The 8318-nt window shown below is 42.7% G+C and overlaps 1 non-coding gene across 1 annotated transcript; it reads right to left on the reverse strand.

The window, feature by feature from the left end:
* Positions 1 to 7540: 7540 nt before the first annotated feature.
* Positions 7541 to 7642, reverse strand: LOC117077113. The gene has a single exon (XR_004434690.1). It is a non-coding gene; the product is annotated as a small nucleolar RNA U13 (small nucleolar RNA).
* Between the last annotated feature and the right edge of the window lie 676 nt (positions 7643 to 8318).

Here is an 8318-nt window from a genome sequence, read left to right on the forward strand (position 1 = left end):
CTACAAATTCAAATTTTAAAGTAAATGTAAGACTATGTAGCTTATCTTGAGTAAGTTTTGCTAATTTGCATCTTTCAAAGACTTTATCCATTTCATCTAAGTTGTCAAATTTTTGGTGTAAAATTGTTTATAATTTTTTGTTATCCTTTTAATATCCCCCTTGTTCAGGGCAGCAGTTCGAATCACAGTCAAACTCTAACTTCACTTGATGGCTTGGCGTCTGTCCCATATGAGAGCAGCTCAAGGGTCAGTAAGAGATGTGGGCAGATGGGGATCCCCCTTTAGTCTCTATTCTTTTGGGGATTTCCTCTTAATTTTCTTTGTGCTGTGGATGCCCCATACTCTGGTTCTTCTAGCCAGTAATATGTGGGGTTTATATGGCGCTTTAGCCATTCTACATAGTGCAGACTAGAACCTGCCTTGGCCTAAAAGCTGTAAAATCTAAAAACTCATCAATGCCATTTTCTTCTTCCATATATTGGCTTCTTCCAGCATTTTCCTGCTTTTAATCACTCTCCAGTGTCTTCAGATACTGTTTTTAAAAATATGTTTTGTCCTCTGTGTGTGTATATGATTTTTTATGTAGATAGATCTGATAAAAGATGCTCAGATCTTACGGGAGATGAAATCTCCATTGTTTTTTTTTTTTTTTAAACTACTACCACCAAGACTCCAAAATTATCAAGTCTTTTCCATATGAAGTATAAGCCATTTATAAAGAACCAAGATTCTGGGGAAAATATTTCACAGATCCTGTAAGTCTGAGATAAATCACCCCAATAATTTCAGATCCTATAGCATTTTCTTGACTCAGCTTGAAATTGTAGGTATCAAGCAATAAGCCAGGAATCCCATACCCTTCCTGGCTTTTAACAGGGCAAAAGTTTGAGTCCTCACTTTATTGTACTTTGTATATCATACTTTCATATGTGACAGTGCAGGGAATACTTAAGTTAGATAAAAACTTATTTTAGATAAAGACTTTTGCCATGAATCCTCCTTCCTTTCTCATCCTACTGAGCTAAGCTGGAAAACCTAAAAAGATATATGAGGGTCTCTTTAATAATTTTTCCTTAAGCCCAGAGGAAATGCTACACTATCAGCAACTTGCTTTTCTCTTCCAGGATGTCCTGATTCCCTTTATCTTCCAGGCCATCAAAAAGTTCCAGAACCTTGATCATGCTTAGATTTTTTAAAAATCTCCTAGATAAAAGAGGAGGAGCTAAGTGAGCGACAAGTGGAGTAAAATCCTTTGTCTTGGGAGGTTGAAACAGGAGGATCACTCGAGCTTAGGAGTTGAAGTCCAGCCTGGGAAATACAGAAAAATCCTGTTTTTTTTTTTTTTTTTTTTTTTTTTTTGAGACAGAGTCTCACTATGTTGCTCGGGCTGGAGTGCAGTGGCATGATCTTGTCTCACCGCAACCTCTGCCTCCTGGGCTCAAGAGATCCTCCCACCTCAGCTTCCCAAGTAGCTGGGACTACAGGTGCATGTCAGCACTCCCGGCTAATTTTTTGTATCTTTTGTAGAGACGGGGCTTTGCCAGTTCCCCAGGCTGATCTCGAACTCATGAGCTCAAGCGATTTGCCCGCCTTGGCCTCCCAAATTACTGGGATTGCAGGTGTGAACCACCATGCCCAGCCAACTATATATATACTATACTATATATATATATGTATATATACATATATACACAGAGAGAAAGAGACAGAGAGCTGGCCGCAGTGGCTCACGTCTGTAATCCCAGCACTTTGGGAGGTCGAGGCAGGTGGATCACCCGAGGTCAGGAGTTCGAGACCAGCCTGGCCAACATGGTGAAACCCCGTCACTACAAAAATTACAAAATTTCGCTGGGTGTGGTGGCAGGGGCCTGTAATCCCAGCTACTCAGGAGGCTAAGGCACAAGCATTGCTTGAACCTGGGAGGCGAAGGTTGCAGTGAGCCAAGATCACACCACTGCACTCCACCCTGGGTGACAGAGCAAGACTCTGTCAAAAAAAAAATATATATATATATATGTGTGTGTGTGTGTGTGTATATATATACCTATATGTGTGTGTATATATATACACACATATATATATAACCCTTTCTCTATGGTAGGGCATCACTCTACCTCTTTATCTTCCTTTTGATTATCAGTAAATAAAATGCTTATTTATGCATAGACATCTTGATAGGCAAAGAAGTTGATAACTCAGGAATAGTCCTTGCCCCCAGTTCCCTTTTGTTTAGCTCTGTAAATAAAAAATGCAGCAGCATGTTACAGGCTTTATGCTAAAGATGTGGACAGTGTCAGGATTCACAAAGAAAGGAATGATCAGTTTTGACTGCGGGTGGGGTGTCCAGGTGAGATTCTGTATGTGAGTATGTGTGTGAGTATGTGTTGGCAAGGTGCACAGAGATGAGGGTGAAAGAACTGGCAGCTCAGGTATGGAGATGGCAGGCCTGAACCCACCTGATGTTTTCAGGAAACTGCAGGGACATTTGTGTGTTTGGTGTGTAGGGTATGAGGTATGATAGAAGAGGAGTCTGGGGAGGGAGGAAACATGAAGGACTTTGCTACATGGTTAAAAAGTTTGGACTTCATCTTGTAGAGTATACTGAACTGTGAAAATGTCTTAATCAGGACAATAGCGGCATCACCTCTGTGTTTTAGGACAAGACATCTATTTACTTCTATATGTTCTTGATGCTTGTGAGGGTCCCTCCCTAAGGAGTTGGTCTGATGGAGGTAAGAGATGGGATCACAGGGAGGAGACATGGTCAACCATCTGGTCTAAAATTAGACTACAGTCATCTATTGTGTGCTACACTGAGCCTCTTTTCATGCCAGATATGGTCTGGGGACCAGACCTGTTTAGACATGGCTTAGGTGAGAAACTGGTTGCCTTTTTCAAAGATGATTTGGATTTCAAGAGGAAAATCACAGCATTGGAGTTCCAAGCAAAGGGGCACTGTAGGGCAGCAAGACTGTGCAAAACTTAAAGCTGCAAAACAACCAGAATTAATTAAGTCTACCTGAGAGCATCACTGGGAAGAAAATTGAGGCCATAGGTATAGCTGGAAATAAAATTGAGAAGTGTTACCATACTGCTACTGCTTAAAAATCAGAAAGAAAAGAATAAAGATGAATTCAATCTCTTCCTGAAAGCAGGACTAAGAGGTCCAGGCATGACGCTTGGAGCTCTAAAATGAGCATAATAATGGAAAGTGGGGGGCTGCATGCAAATGGCACATGAGAAATGTGTTTTTCCACAAGTCTAGCTTTTCTTCTCAGGATCCAAAAGTCCCCACCAAAATCAGGGCAGTTTCTACAATAATGGCCTTAGGAAAGAGTTGGGCAGATATTCTCAAACTGTCTGTGGCTTTCTGAGCCTCAGGCCAGTCTTAGCTAGTAATGACATTTATAATGTGACAGTGCCTACCTAAACCACTTGCCTGAAATAAACTATAACATGACAGTTGATTAAAACTATGACTCACCTCACCGGGGTCTTTCCAGAAGCAACCCCATCAGAAGCTGAATCTGTAAGGAAAGAGTGCTTAGGAGGTGAAGGTCATAGGCTTGTTCCCTGTATAGATCACTTCACTCTGCTCTGCAATCCCATATCTCCGGTGACTTCCCGCAAGATAGGTTACATGCCCTTTCCAAATGCTCACATAGAACCCTCTGTCTCTTCTATTACAGCACATGTTATAATTTATTGGAACTGCTATTTAATTTTCTTTCTTTCCCGTCAGAAGGGAGAGAGGGAGGCCACTGAGTGGAGGTTTCTTTCTGCAATGGCAGCATGTGTGTGGCATGGTGGGAAGCTCTGAACCCAGAACACCTGCTTCCAAGTCCTTGCTCTACCACTGAATAGTTTGAAATTGAACCTGTTTCTTCAACAATAAAGAGGAAATAATGGCACTTATTATATGCCATTATTAATGAGCCAATGAAAGTAAGGATTCTTTAGTAAGGGCTATTTGGATATTAATTAATCATAATATTCACCAGTCTTGAGACTGTCCTAGCAGGGTGGGTGCGATTGAGCTGGCATAGGTATGGGGAGGGCATTTCTGAATGAAATTGATATTACAGAAGAGGGAAGAGGAGGGGAGCGAGTAGGGGCACAGGGGTAAGCAGTGGAAAGACAAATGAAAAGGAAGAGAGAATGGAAAATGAAGAGGGGCCCAGAACTGTGCTATTGAATGCAGTAGCAGTGAGCCCCATGTGGCTATTTAGCTAGTTCAAATTGAGATGGGCTGCTAGAGTTGTTATTTAACAAAAAAAAAAAAATGAAAAAGAGCTCATTGATAATGTTTATATAACATGCATGTGAAATTACAGTATTGTGGATATATTGGGTTAAATATAGTATGAAAATTAATTTTATCTATTTAATTTTACTTATTTTAATGTGGCTACTAAAAAATGTAAAAGTATGTATGCAGCTTGTATTTGAGGCTTGTGTTACATTTCTGTTGGGCAGTATTACTCTAGGTTATTTGCTGTCCATGAAATAAGTGATAAGGAATATAAGAATTTTTGAGAATTTGGCTTTTCAAAGTAAAGTCAGGGTACATGTAAAAATTGAATTTATCTCACAAATTTATCCTTTTTTTTTGAGATGGAGTCTCGCTCTGTCTCCCAGGCTGGAGTGCAGTGGCGTGATCTCTGCTCACTGCAAGCTCTGTTGCCTCCCAGGTTCACGCCATTCTCCTGCCTCAGCCTCCCAAGAAGCTAGGACTACAGGTGCCCACCACCACGCCCGGCTAATTTTTTTGTATTTTTAGTAGAGAAGGGGTCTCACCGTGTTCGCCAGGATGGTCTCGATCTCCTGACCTTGTGATCTGCCCGCCTCGGCCTCCCAAAGTGCTGGGATTACAGGCGTGAGCCACCGCGCCTGGCCAAATTTATCCATTTTTAAAGTTAATTTCACTGACATTCTTTAAACATTTGTTCTGTGCCAAGGACTAAGTACAACACAGGCCAAGCCCTTCAGGAGCTTACACTGTAACCATGGATGAGGATGGGAGAGTCTCTTGTAACTCACAGTATTCCATGGTCATCTAGAAAGTGTTTGACTGAATCTAATTCAGTGTCACCAGACTAGGGGTCCCCAAATGTATCTTCAGGTTAAGAAGAAACAACATGATGCCAGGAAATCTAACTTGGTTTGAATGTTTTCCTTCTTGCTGCTGCCAGGCGGCCTTTGACTGTTTCAATGTGGCATGTGGACGTAGATGAAGGGCAGGCTTTCAGGAGCTGTATTAGCTGAATCTGTAAGGAGATAGTGCTTAGGAGGCCAAGGTCATAAGTTTGTTCCCTGTATGGGTCACTTCACTGTGCTCTGATCCACGCCTCAGACTTGCCCCCGTCAACCCGAGCCAGCTGTTTTGTAAATATGCTTTGAATCACTTGGGGAACAGGGCGAGAACATATGCAGGGAGATGGTCAAATCTATCACCACTGATAGATTGGAGCAACAACTGAAAACACATTCTCAGTCAAAAGCAAGGACTCCTGAGAGCAAAGCTTATAAAATTTACACATCACCTCATACAGTGGACCCAACTGAAGCCATCTTTTCCCTGCACATTTCTGCCTGAAGTCATTGACTAGGATGGAGCTTGTAGGGCAAAGCTTCTGGAGGCCATAGTTCCTGGATAGAGCAGAACACAGGCAGCATTCACCAGGAATTCAGACTTCTGCTAAAGGTGGTGTTGCCAACAAGCACATGGGGCCTCCCTGTCTGACCTACAGAGATTGTTTAGACTTGGAAATACGGGCACCTATCTCTTGAGTGACCTGTCTGCTGGTAATATTTACATCCACATTCACACAGAAAGGTGGCATGTTTTAATTCCAAGCTGAGATTCAGCCCCATGCTCTTCACTGAAGCATCGCTGACAGAAAGGCTGGTCTGGGATCTCCAGCTACACAAATAAATACTGAAGCAAGGCCTAACAGGAAGACCCTCACTACCCAATTTCTTCCAGATGGCAGTGATGGATGGCTGTATGTTTATGTTTACTTGGTTTCCCAGGTGACTGGTGTCCTGGTTTCCACTAGTCATGGTTTGATGAGCATTTCTTCGAAGATGTGAACTGCCTACCTCAACGGCCCAGCTCTTGGCCCACCAGTCTACACCACGCTCAACATTGTCAAGAGGTCATTGTGCTTGTTGGATGGCTAGTTAACTCTTTACTCACCACCCTCTCCTTATAAATTTCTAAAACTAGCAATACAAGATTCAAATCTAAATTGTCATAAAGAACTGCATGTTGAGCAGAATAATGGCCTCCAAAGTATCCATGTCCTAACCCCCAGAACCTGTAAACATGTTACCTTTCTTGGCAAAAGGGAATTAAATTTGCAGATAAAATTAAGGTTTCTAATCGCCTGACCTTAAAGTAGAGAAACCAGCCTGGATTATCTGGGTGGGCCCAATGTAATTACAAGTTTCCTTAAAAGGGGAAGAGGGCGGCAGTAAGGATGGTCAGAGTGATGATATGTAAGAGGGACTCGACCTGCCCTTGCTGAAGGAAGGGGGCCATGAGCCAGAGTAGTGTCCTCTAGAAGCTCTTAAAGTCAAGAAAATAATACTCCCCTAAAGCGTCCATAAAGGAACTCTGCCCTGCTGATGCCTCAGTCTTAGCCCAGTGAGATGCATGGTAGACTACTAATGGAACTGTAAGGTAATACATGTGTACTGATTTATGACAATTGCTTATAATAATTTGTTATAGCCACAATAGAAAACAAATACACACATAGACAGGTTGAACATTCCTTGGCCTCCACACTCTGCTTAATGTAAGAAGTACTCCTTCCCTTAGCACAGTGTAAACTAGTGGAATACATTCTTCCTCAGGGCTGCTAGAGGCTGGAGCACACACATGGCTTGCTACAAAATTTAGGAAAGTGAGCGACAATGGAACCCTAATTGGAGAAAATATGTAATCAGACATCAAGTCCTCTTGGTACTATCTGAGTAGAGAGAAAGCATATGGGCTTTGGCATCTAGCAGACATTGGTTCAAATCCTGGCTCTGACGTTTAATGCCTGTGTGATCTTGAGTGAGTTAGCCTCCCAGATGTTCAGTTTCTTAAGGGGCAGATCACACCTACCTCACGGGGTTGTTGTTGTAAAGAGTAAATAAAATAAGGTGTATAAAGTACCTATCTTGGAGCCTGGGGGCAAGATAGAAATCCAATAAATCATGTTATCTTCTACCTTCTTTGTAATCATTTCGCAGATCTCTCCTGGTATCTCCAATCTCATGATCCTTGACTGAGTTAGTTTCATCATATCTCTTGCCAGGAATGTTTTAAGAGCTCCTAAAGTTTTTAGGCCGGCTCCAGACTCCAATCCTTCTTCACAGCCTCTACAGCTATCTTCTCGTAACACCTCTTCTGCTGTAAAACCTTCAGCAGCTTCCTGTGGCCTGTGGATTAAAAAGTCTGAAGTCCTTTCCAAGGTTTGTGTGTATATTAGTCTGTTTGCATTACTCTAAAGGAATATCTGAGACTGGATAATTATTTTTTTGTTTAGGTGAGACAGGTAATGTGCTGACATAACAAGGTTCAAAGGTGGCATATCTCATACATGCTCATGAACTACAAATCAAAAGAACTGGGTAACATAAAGAGGTTTATGGCTGGGCATGGTGGCTCACGCCTGTAATCCCAGCACTTTGAGAGGCCGAGGGGGGTGGATCACAAGGTCAGGAGATCCAGAGCATCCTGGCTAACACGGTGAAACCCTGGCTCTACTAAAAATACAAAAAATTAGCCAGGCGTGGTGGCGGGCACCTGTAGTCCCAGCTATTCAGGAGGTTGAGGCAGGAAAAGGGCGTGAACCCGGGAGGCGGAGCTTGCAGTGAGCCAAGATCGCACTCCTGCACTCCAGCCTGGGTGACAGAATGAGACATCATCAAAAGAAAAAAGGAATGAAGGAAGGAACGAAGGAAGGAAGGAAGGAAGGAAGGAAGGAAGGAAGGAAGGAGGGAAGGAAAGAAAGAAAGAGAGAAAGAAAGAGGGTTTATTTTTGGCTCACAGTTCTGTAGGCTATACAGGAAGCTTGGTGCCAGCATCTGCTTTAGGTGAGGACCTCAGGAAGCTTCCACTTGAGGTGGAAGGCCAAGGGGAAGCAGGCATGTCACATGCCAGAGAGGGACTAAAAGAGAAAATGGGGAGGTCTCAGACTCTTTTAAACAACCAGATCTGGAATGAACTGAGCAAGAACTCACTCATCACCAAGGGGATGGTGTTAAGCCATTCATGAGGGATCCACCTCCATGATCCAATACCTCTCACCAGGCCCCACCTC

This window comes from Trachypithecus francoisi, unplaced genomic scaffold (genome assembly GCF_009764315.1).
Source record: "Trachypithecus francoisi isolate TF-2019V2 unplaced genomic scaffold, Tfra_2.0 Lachesis_group5, whole genome shotgun sequence".
Lineage (NCBI taxonomy): Eukaryota > Metazoa > Chordata > Mammalia > Primates > Cercopithecidae > Trachypithecus > Trachypithecus francoisi.